The sequence below is a fragment of the Brassica oleracea genome, chromosome C1 (assembly GCF_000695525.1).
Source record: "Brassica oleracea var. oleracea cultivar TO1000 chromosome C1, BOL, whole genome shotgun sequence".
NCBI lineage: Eukaryota > Viridiplantae > Streptophyta > Magnoliopsida > Brassicales > Brassicaceae > Brassica > Brassica oleracea.
In genome coordinates, this window is record NC_027748.1 from 28,529,703 (window position 1) to 28,547,889 (window position 18,187).

The 18,187-nt window shown below is 29.6% G+C and overlaps 1 pseudogene; it reads right to left on the reverse strand.

The window, feature by feature from the left end:
* Positions 1-5,903: 5,903 nt before the first annotated feature.
* LOC106336650 lies at positions 5,904-17,925 on the reverse strand (annotated as a pseudogene).
* Between the last annotated feature and the right edge of the window lie 262 nt (positions 17,926-18,187).

The following is an 18,187-nucleotide window of genomic DNA, read 5'->3' on the forward strand; positions in this document are numbered from 1 at the left end:
TTTTAACCTCTTTTTTTTTTTTTTGCATTTTTGTTGTTTCTACATTATAATATTCTGATGGCTATTTAGCATCGATAACTTCTTGATTTTCTTTATTAAATAATGACATCTTATAAATTGGTGTACATAATACCAGTTACTGATTGGTTTAGAATGCCTAGCGTTTGGCTATTTTTTACCCGTTCTACCTAAATACGATATTATGCATGCAAATGGACTAACACTTCTTGCAGGGAAATTATGTGATAACATGCAAAGAAGGCGTTATTGAAGGGGGAAAATGAGTAGTGCGTGGTTCTCATTTTCTGTAGTAAACTGTTGTGGTTCTCTTGAAGACTGATGATATAAGACGAATCTTTACGTTCAGAGTGAAACAGAGCAAGGAGATGCTATAAGGTAATTTCTAAACTAATCTCCTCGTCATATTATCTATATTCTAACTTAAAGAGTGAAAACAAAAACATGAACTGGACTGGGGTTTTGTCAATGTGGTAAAAACAGATGCGAGGAGCACATCAGATATGTATCACGCAAGGTTGAATGAGTCAGGAGCAGAGGAAGAAAAGGATGTAGGGAATGGAGCAAATAAAGTGTTCAAGAAAGTGTGGGAAAAATCTAAGAACATCAAGAAAAGTATTACCAAACATGGACATGTTCTGCTTAAAGTGCACGAATCTGATCAGTGCTTTGAAATAGAAGCAAGAGAAGTAAAGGAAAACCAAAACCAAGTGTCACACCTGAAAGTAAAATTGATGCAAGAGATTAATTCAAGTGAATGTAGGAGCCTCTTTCAATAGTAATTTTTGAACGTCTTATGAGCCGTTCATTGATAATTTTTCATAATATAAGTGTTCGCCAACATCTTTGTGTATGTGATTGAGACCAAAGTGTTGATATAATTGTGCTCTTTTTCTTCATCTTGAATCAACATGATAGGAGAAACAAGTGTAAGCAAATCCTGCTATTAGCATATCCGAGTTTTGGCTTGGTGTTTGGATATTTGAGTGTCCTCGGGTACTTGTATGAATGTACATGTACATTCTGCAGTATCTTATTGTTTTTGTTTTTAGTCATGTATATGATATTTCTAAATTGAATAAGTTCCTGCAGAAGAAACAACATAGGACTGTTTTTATCAAGAGAATGACCAAGGAACCAATGGTTATACTTAGTCATCTTGCCTTTTTCATAAGTAATGAACACAAATTATTCCTAAGTAACCTACAATCAAGAGTTTTATCATCATTTTTTTGCAGCAAGATGAATTTCCAACCCAAAGAAAAGGGAAATAGCTGATGATGTTCCAAAGATAGAGAATCTAAAGATTATAGAAAAGATGCAGCAAAAAGATTGAGAAGCTGAGAAAAACAAAAGAGTGGTGTCATGTTTAAAGTACAAAAGAACCTAATCGGAATTACGCAATATGAATTAGATTTGATGGATGAATGAAATAGTGCTTTATCCACACTCAGCTACCTATATTAACATTTTTATTATTTAGTTTTCGTAGCTAAGAAATTAAATCTGATCTCCCAATATGCTTTTATATGCTGTTATTTGTTTCATGGCCTTTCTTTTTGAACGTGCATTCAATAAAACATATTGACTCATATGTTTTTTTTATTAACCTGAGGTATCCCGGACCTATGTTAATGCCCAGACCAATCCCCAATGGAAAGTATATCTCATGGATAGATCCTCTCTCCGGGCATTCAAATGCACCGAAAGCAAAAATCCATATCCATGTGGTGTCCAAAATAATGTGACATAGTTTCGTGCAGCAGCCCATGACTTATATGTTGTGTGGGGATATTTTTTTGCATTGTCTGGTCATCGCAATTATTTCAGGACTGTAACATAAAAGCGGTGTTCTCTGTACTATGAGAGTATAAGCAACTTGGTATGTAGGCAGACTGTTTGAAAACAACTTAAGAGCACGTGCAAGGGTATGTCTCAATTATTTTTGCATGCAACGTCCTCATATCTATGCCATTCAGCTCCAAAATGACATATTAATTTGAGAAAGACTCATCAGTCTACAAACCAACATAAAAGTAAAGACTAAGGTCTTCGAGACGAGGCCAAAATTCTTAATTTGGAGAGTCATTAGTTTTTTTGGAGAGTCATTGTTAGTTCATATCAAGTTTCAGTGATCGTTTGTTTAAAAAGTTTATCTATAGACTCGTTTAGTCTATTTTAGTTTTTATTTATAATGTATTTTCATGAATTGGTTTGGAGAATAATATTATTTTTACGTTTGGATTTTTGATGGGAAATTACCAAAAATACCACATTCATAATATTACTTTTCATGTTTAACTTAACCACTTCTACCCTCACTTTATAAAATAAAAGGACATTTATAACCATATGGTTAACTAATCTATACTTATGGTTCAGAATTGAGGGGTGGACTAAGGTTTTTGGAATGTGGAATTTAATTAGAGTTCTAATAAATATATAAATAAATACTTAAACCTTTTTAAAAAAAAAAAAATAGAAAATAGTTTCAAAAAGAATTTTAGAATTTCAAAAAGAAAATTTGAAAAAAAAAATTACGAAAAAAATTCAAAAATAAATTGTAAAAAAGTTTGAATTTAAAAAGGTATCATTCAAAAACATAAAAAACCATTTAAATTTTTTTAAAATTATTTTTTATTTTATTTATTTAAATAATTATTTATTTTATATAATATATATATATATATAGAGAGAGAGGGAGAGGATATAAGACTCTTTTGACTCTTAATGAAAAAAATACTTTTGAAAATGTCTCTTTTGTGATGGTAAACATGGATAATGATATCAACAAATTGGTAAACATGAAAATTTTCCATTATTTATTCAATTTTATTTCTATTATTAAACTGTTCAATATGATATTATAACTCAATGATTCTAAAGTTAAAACAAAGTTTAAATTGGCTGTAAATGTTACAATTGTTTTATACAAAACCTAAATAAATAAGATAAAATGTATTTAAATCATAAATATGTTTAGTTAAATTTTACTCATCTTAGTTATCATTCTATATATGATTTCAGTAATAACAACAACAATTTGTGAGTTAAATTATTTTAAATTTGTTAGAGACAAGGCAATGAATAAATACAAAACAATTTAAATTTCTAACAATATAATACTTTAAAATCAATTGTAATATATATACACAATTTATATTCAAATATAAGTGTAAGAGTTCCCTAGTTTCTGTTAACAACTTAATAATAAAAAATAGTTAAACATCAATATTATTATCACTCAATATTTAGAAAAGATTAAGTCAAACAAATCTCAACAGAAATTAATTTACATCGAGAAAAATCATAGTTTTTTTTTTTGCCGAGAAAAATCACAGTTAAATAGATTTATCAATAAAAGCTTCCAAACAAGTCAATCAATCTAAATGGCTATGGTGTGTAAGAGCACTTCCACTAGAAGATATCTAATAGGGATCTAATCTAAGTAATTACAAAAAAAAAATAGAATAAATAAGAGAGAGAATAGAAAAGTATCTAAAATAGATTTTCTTAGATACTCTAAAATAGATTTTCTTAGATATTCTTGAAAGTTTTTTTACCATGTGTTGGCATATGGATATTTTGAATTTATTTTAGGTAATAAATTTTAATCAATCAATTAATTGATGTTAAAATATTAATATTATAAAGTTTAGATATCAAGTTGAGAAACTTTATTGATAAGGTTGCTCTAATGTAGTTACATTATTTTAGTTAATAATCGTGATATGGTGTAATGTAGATTCTACGATTTTTTTCTTTTGCTAAAAATTTAGATTCTAGGATTTTTTTTTTTATTTTGCTAAAATGTAGGTTGTAGGATTAATCTGATTTTCAACGGAAAAAAAAAAACAATTGTTGAAAAGTTTTTCGGTACGTCGCAACATCTCTGTTAAGAAATTTAAAGAAGAAACACTAAATATGTCAATGTTCTTTCATAGGCAAAATGAGATTTTTTGAGTTTCTCAAACGTAAAAGTCCAGTAGTTCCTACGTCACAATAGAACTCATTAACTCGTTTGACTAATAAAAAAGTCATCTCAATATATTATTAAGAACTAGTTGACGGACTATATTCCTAACAATTTTTAATCATAATATTTATTTGTATATAAAAATTTATTTAATTAGATACAATTTTAAATTAAATACTATACATTATAAAAATTCAATATACATATTGGTAATCAAAATATTAAATTATGTTCTTTTGTTTCGTAGTTTTATATATAAAATGTATATTTTGGATCAAAATCTTTTCTATAGTAATAAATAGGAAATTTAGATTTGAAATTAAAAACTTATTGTATTTGTAGACTGAAAAAAATCCAATATCACATAAAGTATTATAAATAATCACAACCCATAAAATATCAACGTTATATATTCTCTATAATCTAGATTTTTAAAACAGTGGGACAAAACACAAAATAATAAATTATAAAAATTATCTCTCTATTTTCTTATATTATACTTATTTTTTGTTAAATTTTTAGTGTTATTTAATGTTTTAATCTTAGTTTTTATGCTTCTATATATATTTTTTCAATATTTATTTAACATAATTATATAATTTATATTTACGACATATTTTCAATGATGCTTTGCCTTTATTCTTAACTTTAATATTGTCATAATCTATTTTCAATATTTTAATATAAGAATATTTATAAATTAATAAGAATATAAGAACATATTTGGATCAATATTTTCAATAAGAATATTAGTTATTAAAATCATAAATTAATATAAGATAAGCATAATTATGAGGAAAGGTAAAATACATTTATACTAACCACTTTTACCCTTACTTTAATGAAAGTATATATATAGATTTTTACCTTCACTTTTAATGAAAGGTAAAATACATTTATACCTCTAGGGTTAACTAATCTAGACTTATGGTTTAGAGTTGAGGGATTTTTAGAATTTGAAATTTAGGATTTTAATAAATATATAAATAAATACTTTAAAAATATTTTAAAAAATTAAAAAATAGGTTCAAACATAATTTTTGATTTCAAAAAGAAATTTTGAAAAAATAAATTAAAAAAATAAATTTATAAGAAAGTTCGTATTTGAAAAAGTATAATTAGAAAACATAAATTTTTTTAAATTTTTTTTTTCATTTATATAATTATTTATTATATATATATATAGAACAAGAGTATAACATTATTTTGTCATTTAATAAAAATATATTTTTGAAAATGTCCCTTTTGTGGTGGTAAAGATGAATAATGAAAGTAGTAAACATGAAATTCCTCCATAATTATGATACTATCAGTAGATATTGTTAATATCACTTGTTAGTATCTATTTATTAGTTAAATGTTTTAAATATCATGATAATTATATATATTAAATATAATTTTTTAAAAATAATATTATATGTATATCAGTAGAATATGTTAATGTTTATTAATTATCTTAAATATCATTATAAATATATATATTAAAATAAAATTTAAAATAATAATATTAATTAAACTAATGATTTATCCTAAAATCATGGAGAAGATTACAACTAAGCAAATGTTAATATCTATTTATTAGTTAAATGTTTTAAATATCATGATAATTATATATATTAAATTTAATTTTTAAAAAATAATATTATATGTATGTCAGTAGAATATGTTAATGTTTATAAAATTATCTTAAATATCATAATAAATATATATATTAAAATAACATTTAAAATAATAATATTAATTAAACTAATGATTTATCCTAAAATCATGGAGAAGATTACAACTAAGCAAATTCACTTCTAAAATAATAGTATAGATAAGAAAATTATTATAGAATTAAACACGAAAACAAAAACAAAAACAAAAAACAAAGAAGCCAAGCGCGCCCATTAGGTTCAAAATAAAGAATTTAGACTATCTCATCACTACTGGTGCTATTACCGTTCCATATACCCATCTCAATGATCTCATACTCATCCTCGCTTCTAATCACGACGGTGTGCAACACATTTACTGGGGAATTGTTGGGAGCAGGAGCAGTAATCTCATCCGCATGAACACTTGACTCACAAGAAAACCTAGTTTGGCAGAGAGGGCAATTGACATTTTTTGGGTCGACACAATCTATATGAAACAAATGAAAACAGTGTGGTATAACCCTCACAGTCTCATTTACGTGAAACTCATTCATACAGGCAGAGCATTTTTGGGAGAGCTTCTCTTCTCCTTCTCCGCTGGTTCTGAACTCTGGTGAATAAAACATGAAATGGTCATCATGGTCGTTGCTTGACCGTCCCGATGAAGTGACTCTGTCAAGAACGTCGTTTCCGCGCCTACATTTATTAACCAAAACATAACAGCTTACAAGCAAAAAAGCTGTCGCCAAGATTCCTATCACACCGGCGGCTATGATCTGAAAGTTCATAACTATACAAACAAAGCTTTGATGGAGAAAGAGTGCATGAATAGTATATTTGAAAGGATGTTTACATTTATATTAAAAGTTAATTGACAGAAATGGGAATAAAATATTTCAGAGAATTAACTGAGAAGTAATTAGAATAACTGATTTGAGTGATTTGTGTATATTAGATCAATCTATACATATCGACCTTTCCTTATTTAGGCTTCTTCAAGATTATTAATTTAGTGTAAATTTTTAAAAAACTTGTACAATATTTAAGGATACGAAGTGGGTTAATGGAACAAACAGATTGCGATTCTATATTCTTTGCATAATAGTTTCATTTCAGTTCTTGACTCGTATTATGTATGTGTAGTAATGTTTTGTTTCAAAGTGATGATGGTTCATAATGTTTAGAATGAGCAAAGACATTGAAATGATTTAGGTTTAGAAACAGAATCATTTCGGTTAAGGCTCTGTTAATTACTAGGAAGCTCCTTGATATAAGTATACAATGCATTTAATCGACCTATAGAGTAGAGAAGATCAGAGCCACATACATACAGTGGAGATGATAAAACTTGAGATCATGTACAACTAATTTTATCACCAATCATAGAAAATAACATATCAATTGTTAAAAAGTCAAATTTATTTATGGTATTTGAATATCAAATTGTGTGTTTACAGCGTTATACTAATATATAGTTTCTCTGTTTTAACTCTGTAAACACACAATGTATGAATGGTGACCAGGGAACGACGTGGAATAATGCATTCCCTAACGTTCCTAAAAAAAATTACCATTCACAAGGAATAATAATTTCCTCTCATTCCCTTTCATTCCCTTTTTTGTAGAGAATTAAAGAACAAAATTATTCCCTGTCAAATTTGATAAGGAATAACCATTCCTTTTCATTCCTGGTATTTTATTCCCGTACATTCCTTTTTTATTCGTTCCTCTTGTTTCCCGGATGGTCACCAGTCGGACCCATTATGTGATATTTAAATACCGTAAATAAATGACTTTTCAGCAATTGATATGTTAACAATAAGTTTTTTTTTTTGTAATTTGACAGATACTAAATCAAAGATAGTTATGTTGTCCAGTAAATTATCTAAGAAACATGTCTACCTAATTATAAATCTGTTTAGATATGTATTTCTAGTTTTCTACTTTTCATATGTACTAATATCAAGTTATCAAAGAAAAGTGTAGAAAAGCATAGACCTGGTCGCACAGTTTGGCTACTTAGAAATCTCCCATGTTCTTAAGACCGGACCGAACCGAAAATTATTTTGGTCACGGTTCAATATGGTTCAACAAGATCAAACATAGTTCAATAATCTAGTTCAATAATTTTAAAATATATAAATATAAATTTAAAATTAAAATTATTAAATATGATACATAATTAAATATAAATGTATATCAAAAATAAAATATTATACATATAATTTTTTGTTTATATAGTTAGTTTATAAATTTTTGATGGTTTTAGTGAATTTTATTGAGTTCAATAACTTTGAGATTCAATTCAACTATTTGATTGGTTCATGGTCGAACCAATTATTAGATCCAACCCGGCTACATAACCAGTTCATGATTGAACCTGGTCTAACCACCGGGTCGGTCAGGTTTTAAAAACACTGGTATAGATACGTTTATGTAAGAGACTATGTCTAGCTGTATAAAAGGAACTAGAGTGAGCTCAAAAATTTGCCGCCATATAACTACAGTAATTTTATTCAAAAGACCCGGATCGAATCGGTAATATAGTTATTTGGTACAAATATCTGAACCCATTTCAGATATATTAATGATTTAGATATTTTTAGGTTTTTATACATCATAACCGAACTCATCCAGACCCGGAAAAACCCGACTCAAGACCCACCCAGAAATTTATAATATCTGAGCGGAGCCTATTTTAAAACCAAAAAGCCTATACCCGAAAAACGACCCATATCTGAATGGAAACCCAAATGTCCATGCCTAACTAATTCTGTAAACAAATAAAAAATTCTCTGTTAACTGTTTTGAATTCTTGCCACGAGAAAATTCATTTAAATCTGTCAAATTATCATGGTAAATATAATTAATGAATTAGTTAAGAGAGTGAAAAAAAAGAATGTACAAAATGTAATAAATCACTTTAAGATAGATAATTTATCTTTTGTATTTCTGTAATAAATGTTGTCGAATTATTATAAAAGAAACAGTAAATAAAATGATTAGAATGTGTTAGAAAAGGAAAATGAAAATTGTAAAAAAAACTCTTAAATTTAGGAAAGTATACTTTTGTACTTCAATTTTAATAAAATAGATATTGTATTTACAAAAAAAGTATTTAATTGATTTGGAGGAGAAGTTGGTGATAGTTGAAAAAAAAAGAAAGCAAAGCCATATGCCATATTTTTAAAATCAAGGAAACTAGAGTAAAATTTTACAGCAAAAATGTAAATATATAGTAGGTTTCATTTTTCAATAGTTTGTTTACAGTTGAAAAATTTAAGTGTAAATGTATATAAAATATAAGAGAAAATTACATGTTTACCACTTTCAGGCTAGCACTTTTCATTTTTATCACCACTAAAGATACATTTTCAAAAATATATTTTTCATTAAATGGCAAAAGACTCTTATGCCCTTGTTCTTTATAGGTATAATAAATAAATATTTAAATAAATAAAAATTTAAATAATTTTTTTAATTTTTTTCCGAATTATAATATTTCGAAATTCAAACCCTAAACCCTAAAACTCAACTTTAAACCCTAAACCATCAATTCTAAATCTTTTTTTTTTGAAATACGAACCCTAAACCCTAAACCATCAATCATAAACCCTATTTTTTTTTGAAATACGAACCCTAAGCTCTGAAACATCAACTCTAAACCCTAAACCCCAAAACATCAACTCTAAACCCTAAACCTTAAACCTTCAACTCTGAACCCTAAAACATCAACTTTAAACCCTAAACCCTAAACTTCAACTCTAAACCCTAAACACTAAACCATCAACACTAAACCCTAAACTATCAACACTAAACCCTAAACCCTAAAAAGTAAACTTTAAATCCTAAACCCTAAAAAATTAACCCTAAACCCTAAAACATCAACCCTAAACCCTAAACCTTCAACTCTAAACCATAAATCCTAAACCCTAAACCCTAGAATTGATGTTTTAAGGTTTAGATTTGAAGGTTTAGGGTTTTAGGGTTTAGGGTTTAGGGTTCGAATTTCAGAAAATATAGGGTTTAGGATTTACGTTTATAGTTTGGGGTTTAGAGTTGTTGTTTCGTGGTTTAGGGTTTAGAGTTGATGTTTTATAGTTTAGTGTTTGGAGTTGATGATTTAGGGTTTAAAGTTGATGTTTTAAGTTGAGATTTAGGGTTTAGGGTTTAGGGTTTAGAGTTGATGTTTCAGGGTTTAGGGTTTAGAATTGATGTTTCATGGTTTATGGTTTAGCGTTGATGATTTAGGGTTTATAGTTGATGATTTAGGATTTATAGGTTATGTTTTAAGTTTAGACTAGTTAACCGTATGTTTTTTTTGTCAAAGTTAATCGAAAGGTTATAAATGTCTTTTACCTTTCATTAAAGATAAAGATAAAAATGGTTAGTGTAAATATGAAAAGTGGTATTTTGAAAATAGTATTTTTGGCAATTTTCCAAAATATAACTTTAAAAGAAACAGTTTACTAAATAAAGTAATATATAATACTCTTAGTTTTAGTATTTTAAAATAGTTAAAGTTATGTTCCGTGAATTTGTTTTTTCTTCCAAACTAATTGAATTTTAATTATCAGTGTATTAATAAAATATCATCTTCTAATTTTGTGTACTGTTAGTATTAAGATGAAGATGTAAATGCATTATTTAGTTTTTTTTTTAAAATGGAGATTGTCTTTTATTCATTGAGGTTGGTTAAAATTTCAAGTTAATTCTGTTCATTAATTGTTTTTGGTTTTATTTTGGAAATATTTATTTTATTATCATATTATTAATTATCAACTTCGATTTTTATTATATATCAAATAAAAATATAAAATGTGTTAGATAACTAAATCAGTAATGCATAATATATCTAAATAATATGTAAAATTTGCTCGTTGAATAAATAAAATAAGAATGATGCTGAAAAAATGTTTTTTGAAAATAAATAGTGAAGATTTTTTTTCTAATATAATTCAATATTCTGAAAGTAGGAAATAATCGTGTTACAACACATTATTTAATTGACTAGCTAGAAATGTTTAAATGTATTGGAAATATCCGGAAAAAAATCCACTCTAATAATAATAAAACAAATAATATTAATTTTTTAATATTTTCGAATTATACTTTTTTAAATTCAAATTTTTTTATAATTTTTTAAAGTTTTTTTTGAATTTTGTTTCTCAAAATTTCTTATTGAAAATCGAAATTATGTTTGAAACTATTTTTTTAAATTTTTTTAAAGATTTATTTATATATTTATTAGAATCCTAAATTTCACATTCCAAAAACTTTACCACACCCCTCAACTATAAACTCTAAATCTAGATTAGTTAATTCTAGGGATATAAATGTTTTTTAACCTTCATTAAAAGTGAAGGTAAAAGTGGTTAGTGTAAACATAAAAATTGGTACTATGAAAATAGTATTTATTCTAATTTTCTGTAAGGTTCTTAGAATGTAAAATTTAGGATTCTAATAAATATGTAAATAAATATTTTAAAATATATATTTTTAAAAATAGTTTCAAAAATAATTTTTGATTTTCAAAAAGAAATTTTGAAAAAAAAATTCGAAAAAAAAATTATAAAAAAATTCCAATTTGAAAAGGTATGATTAGAATTATAAAAAAAACTTATTATTTTTTATTTAATTAATTATTTATTATATATATTGAAAAAAGTCTTTTGTTTTTTAATGAAAAAATATTTTTGAAAATATCTCTTTATTGGTGGTAAACATGAATAATAATACTGAAAAAAGTTGGTAAGGATGAAAATTCTCTTTATCCGAATATGGTAAGGAGGTAAATATATATCTATTCAAAAGATTACCCTACATGTCTACTGACCGAGTATATTTGGTCCAACCACCGTATGATCGTACTCCACAAAAAAGTCGAAAACGATTTTTTTTAATTAATTAGGGTAAAAGGGCGGATGTATAAATAATATTAATTTTGTAAGAGTATTTATAATTGTAAATATAATTTTCTAACATTAAATTTTACTAAGTAACGGTTAACGGTTAACGGTTAACGGTTAACGGTTAGATGAACCGCAGACACTCCGTATACTGTGGCATGTGTCTATTGGCTATGGGTGAAAACCAAATAGTTCTTTCTTCGACCATAAAACCAATACTATAAATAATTAATATGATTCATGTCTCATCTAATCGAAAAATGCATCACGTTTTCAGCTCCATATTCTAATTTGAAGAAGCATGGTGGCTCTGATACTGGTTTTAGCTAGACTTACCATTACCAAGATGGTCCTGTCCAGAGTCTCCTAAAAGTAAACGACTCTTGAACCTGGCAAATAAGGCAGACTCCTCCTTGAACCCCACCACTTCAGAAGCGTAAGCAGAAGACTCTCGCAAGTGGCTGATGTATATATAATTGGCAGTTCTGATTACAAATGCAACTAAACTAACCAAACTGGAATACAACTGATGCTGCACAGAGGAACCTTTTATAGAACGAGCTGACTTAATATTCTTACATTTACTCGAATAATTACATTGTAGTAATACTGAGAAAAAACCTTACATGAATTTCATCAACACAGTAATGAGAGCAAATAATATAACTGACTGCAGATCATTTTTTTTTTGTAAGAAAGCATGCATGACAACTATGAAATGGTACGTTCCACCAAAAGGCAAATCACAAAAATGTTCATGGGACTTTGCATATTTAGCCACAAACATGTATATAGGTATGTAGTATACATATATAGATGATCCAAAAAAAAAAACAATCTCTTTATGACCAAATACACTAACACTAAAGACGTACATTTTACAGTCTTTTATTTTGGTGATTCTCAGATGTGGATCCCATAACTTCATTATCACCATCATTAACGAATGTTTTTTTTATCAGCTTTAGTTTACTTTCTGCTTTCTCTTCTTAACCCGCTATTTCAAATGTATTTGTGTGCTTGATATTAACAAAGTCTAAAGATTCCCACTAATTGACAAATAATTTGGATCTTTTTTAGTTTTTTTTCATCAGATCAATGATAATTTACTTGATCATCTTGTTGATGTAAACATGAACTATTTTCCAGTGGAGATCACTTGCAAAGGTAACAAAAGCATTAGGCAAAATATCCAAGAAGTAAAACGTAAACTAAATAAAAAAATAAATGAAAAATCTTTTGAACTGTTTTTTTTTTTTTGAACTGATAAAATCTTGACTACTGTTGGCAAACATGTCTGAGACACAGCCTCTTGTGAGCCATTATTTGTTACCAGCTCCTAAGAAATTCTCTTGTATAGGTTCGTCACTGTGACTACTGTCTACTACTCGAACTTCCACTGCCACCACTATTAAGTCACTGCATCATTCAGAAGTAGTGAGTCCTTTACCTACTGGAGTGACTGATGCAATGTTCCAAACTTCCTTTATATACCTCACTTTCCATTTTGCCACTCCTCTTAACACTGCACCAAATACCCAAACATTAGCTTTGATCTCTTCATTTTTTTTTGAAACTCTTTTTTTTTTTAAAGGGGTGCAACACGAGTACTTCCCGGGAAGTCACCCATCCTAGTACTACTCTCGCCCAAACACGCTTAACTGCGGAGTTCTGATGGGATCCGGTGCATTAGTGCTGGTATGATCGCACCCGAATCTGAGTTAATCCCCGAATCTGGCTTTACATTTTCTTCATCAAAATAAAAAAATTAGCAATGATGATTACATTGTCAAGAAGTATTAAGCATGCCTCACATAAAATCAGCTCATTTGATTTTCTTTATCAAAATCGAAACTTTATCAAAACCTAAAATACATTTTGAAGTTACTTTACATGTGGCTTTGCCGGCAGTGAGTGTCATGATATCTCTGGAAGTACAGAAGTATATAACATATATGCCTAATGCTCTTTCTTAGCTCCAATCACTTCAGCAACCTGCATTGACCGAGCGAGGGTCCGCCACAACGGTTTTAGCCATTTGCTCATCCTTCCCATAGCTCGAAGACGCAGCGGTGACTCCTGCAATATCAGCAACAGCTGCATCCACACCAACTAAAGAGACAGCAGCGTGAATCTGAGTTTTGTTTGCTCAAGTCTCCTCTTTCTTCTTCTTCTCTAGTGAACTGTGTTTGCTAGTCAAAACTGTTGCATAGTAAATCCTATCTTTGGAAACAATTCCTGCAAGCAGAAAAAGGTGAGAATCTATTGTTTCACTGTAGAAACAAATAATGGTCAGAATTTTAACCAAACTCATCTCTCTTATAATTAATTAAAATTTCAATGAGTTCTCAAATTTGAACAACCAAAGCTTATTTACTAGCATATGAAACTCAATGATATACAAAAGCCTTCATTTGAACCCATTTAAAAATTGGAGAAAACATACGTGAGAGCTCACAAATGGTCACGGACATAGCCATGGACATGTTTCGATCCACGACTCGTTGGGATATTAGAAGCCACGTTGCAGATGACGTTTTGAGCTACATAATAAATCAGAAACTGAGTAAATCTTCCACTAAAAAAGATTCACCACATCTAAAAACAGAGTAAAGCTTGCTCATATCACATAGTGTTTGATCCGCTGGAACATAAAAGTGAGGGATCTTCCCTATCCTTCATAAACAGTAAAACAAATTGTATATACTTCACTGACCGAGAACATAATTTCAAGGGGGAAAGATATTCATACCGGTTAAAGAGAAATACATAAGCCATACTTGCAGATCTTTTAATGTTATGACTGGATTTAATTAAGAGGCTCTTTGTAAGGGTTAAGAGCAGGCTCAATAAAAGGATCATAAATTCATAAGGTCACCGGAAAAATAACATCACTATTATCAGAATCTCAAGAACAGACTGACCTTTGAATCAAGCAAGAGCATGTCGACAGACATGAGTTCAGCGCCTAACATTCCTCGCCTCCCAGAAACGAAGCAACCGGACTTCAAATCGGAAAGGAAAACTTGTGAGCTAGCCATTTTCCGGAAAAAATGGATTTATCTGTTTGAATAGATTGGTAGGATGGAGTCGAGAATAGGGATGCTAACCTTTTTATAGTGAGATTTTCACCGCCTTGAAAGAACGAAGCAAACAATAAATATAGATCGTGGATGATGGAATCAAAGAGGACTTTAAGAATATGAATGTGAAACTGATGAAACTATGGGCCAGAGGAAAAAGATGAATCGAAAAATAGAAAACGAAGCGTTTTGATAATGTTGAGTTTCTCTTATTCAGGATGGGCTTTACCAAGTCTTACAAAAAAGTCATGTGCAATCAAAATCCCAAACGAAATTTAAACTTGAATAAATGAAACGCAGAGTTTCAATGAAGGGGACACGCGTCACTCCCAAAATGCACAAATTGATGACGTGGCGGGATGAGAAGGAGATAAACTCTACTTTATATATATAGATAGATAAATGTAGAGGTATACTAGATTTATAGAAGAACCAACACTAATATTCAAATAGACTAATGGCATAGCCCCCGCGCAAGCGCAGAGCCGGGTACATTATTATTGTGTTAAGTAGTCTGGTGTACGGGATATTGTCGGGTGGGTAAATGGTTAATGCGTTGTGTAGTTTGGTGTAGGGGATGTTATTGTTCGTTTTTTAAACATTTGTATTTTTGGCTTAACTTAGTGGTGATGAACGGGACATTGGATGTTACACAACTTCATTAGATTGATATAAGAATGAGTGGTGAATTCATATGTGTTGATATTTTATCTATGATTAGTATTATTAGCATATTCATGTTCAAAAGATGGTTCCATGGGGTTGGTTAGGGTGAAATGAATGAGTTGTTAGTATATTTTTGTTAAATGGTGTAAGGAAAATAATATAAAATTTGGTATTCCGAATTATGCAATTTAGAGTGGAATTTTTTCCGGATACATGACCCAAAAAGGATATGTGTTAATCTGTTTAAATTTTGTTCTGAAAGTATGTTCTATATATATTGTTTTAATTGAAATTTATATGAGATTTAGGGGCTAGGGAATTGGTTAGGGGTAAATATGTAATCGTGAGGAAAAAATGTTTTTATGTTTTTATGTTTAGTTTTATTGAAATTTTAAGTAGTGCGTAAATGATCTTGGGGGTTAAAACATGATAACCTTCTTTATTAATAGTATATGAGATTGACTCATAAATTACTTTCCCAACAGACTGTGCAACCTATATTTGTACGAAGCCACTGATCAATGAAAAGAAAATAAAAATTCTCATATTTCTTAAAATTTATATAGATTATATAGTTATATAACTATCTATTTTATGAGTTTAGTGGATTTGTGGAAAATATTTTGTTGGTTTCTTATATATTTAAATGGTTTAACATAAAATTTGAAGTGGTGTAGCTTAATGTTTCAATATAATGAATATATAATTGTGGGTTTTAAAATGTTTGGGATTGAATTATGGTGGGCCTTGAGTCTAATTTTGGTCGATACTGAAAAAACCGTTAGGTTGTTTTTTATCCATTGCGATTCCTTGCTTGGTTAGCGTTTTAATTTGATTATGCATGCACGTCTTGATTATTCATGGCTAGGGGTGTATCCCCACGCTTGCGCGGGGTCGGTGACGTAATTATAGCTTTATATAAATAATTGATGGTATATTTGAAGGTAATGCCGTGTTTTGTTGTAGTCTTTGATTTGTCCGCATTTGTATATTTATAGGTAGGTAATGCCATTGTATATTTATAAGTTGGAGGGGGAGTACAGAAATGTGGTTCTTTTATGTGTTTCTGTTGTATATGATTTTTTGATGTGGTAGGAGAGTGGTCTATGTAGTTGTGTTTATTTGAAACTAATGTTCATTATCCCAAATTTGGTAGGTGTTGTTTTTTTCGTTAATTTGTAATAAGCTGTTACTTCTGTTTTAAAACAAATATTTTGAAATAAAATTTAAATAAACTGTAGTAAAAATTGCACGCCATAGTTTTTTTTGGTCATTAATGGATTACAAAATAGTAACTTTTTCCTCACAAATACTAAATTGTTTGGGTCGGTTAAACTTTGGGCCTGTAAGCTCAATATTATGTGAGCATGATCGTGAGCTTTTTGACACCGTAACCAACTGGTACCAGTTTTTCTGCAACAAAAAAACAGAAGAAAAGAACCAATTAGAAAGCTGCCTACACAAATAGTTCATAGCTTACACTCAGTTTCGATTCCAGTTTCTTCATGTCATCTCATCATCGAATGACTCTACTTCCATGAGCACAAATGACTATCCACCTAATCAAAATTTTCATACTAAGAAGAGAATGAGAACTCATCATTATAATCTCACCACATGTGCTCCCCATAAGACACGTGCTTGTAGTAAAACAAATAAAGAGGCTTACTCTCTTTGGGCTTCTTGGTGTCCTTCTTAGTAGCCTCCCTCTCCTCTGCAGCTTTCTTTTCCTCCTCAGTCTCGTCACCAAAATGATCCATGTCATCATCGTCATCAGCTGCAGGTGCCTGTTCACAATCAACGAAAAAACAGCTAAAACACTCGGACAAGCAAAGTTTCAATACTATAATGATTACCCTCTTCAAGTCTATGATTTCTTTCAAGCAGAAACTTTAAACATGTCATTGTGTAATTTACATCACTGATAGAATCAGGCTTTCAGGTAGAGGTACCTCAGCTTGAGCAGGAGCAGCAGAGCAACCGATTGACACTCCAACAGCTTTTCCAGGGAAACTGCAACAATTCGGAAACTTGTAAGTTACCGAAAGTCAAATAACAATCCAAACCTTAATAAACTGATCTAAAGTTTTGAAAAAGACTTAACAAGGCAATCGTACCATTTGCTAGCACTGGGGAAAGCATCACTGGGTTTTTCCACAACAGCAATGTAAACCTTCACATCATCCACAGACAATTGATCTCTATGGGATCAAAATCTCTCTTAGACCTCGATCAATTCTATGGAAAAGGTTATGAATCGTATAGCCAAAGAAGGAAAGTGAGAAACTTACTTGGAGATGTAGGTTTTTCCGGCGATACGCAAAACACAAAACACAAACACAATTTTTCTCACGGAATTATGCAGATTGAAACAGAGAGATTATTGAAGCAAGAGTTAGATAATCGATTAAAGACAGTCCTAATAGATAAGTGGTGACAGATCGAGGATGTCGTTACCTTTTCGTCAAGAAAGCGAAGCCTAATTCCCATAAACTCACCGTCTTTCTTGATGTTGTGGGAATCCCAGAAACGGAAGAGGTGACCAACAATGAACTGAATAGTACGACCAAGCCGGAGAGAGTCGAAGGTTGAGTGGCGGAGGCCGGTTTGAGGATCTGGGGCAGTAGAGAGACCATTTTCGAGGAGATGTTATAAGGTATATGAATCGATGAGTTTTTAGTTGAAAAGTTTCTCCTTTGAAGAGTAAGAATATATAAGGAAGGTTCACGAAGGGGTTACGAATCAGGACCATTAATTGTGAATTGATTAAAGGCGAGGAGATGTAGAGATTTAGGAAGAGAAACTGCAATCAAAAATACAAAGAGTCACTCTGTGTTTTGAGATTTGTCTGAAGCAATGGAGGAAAGCCCTATTTTTTTTTTCTCCCAGGAAGACGAC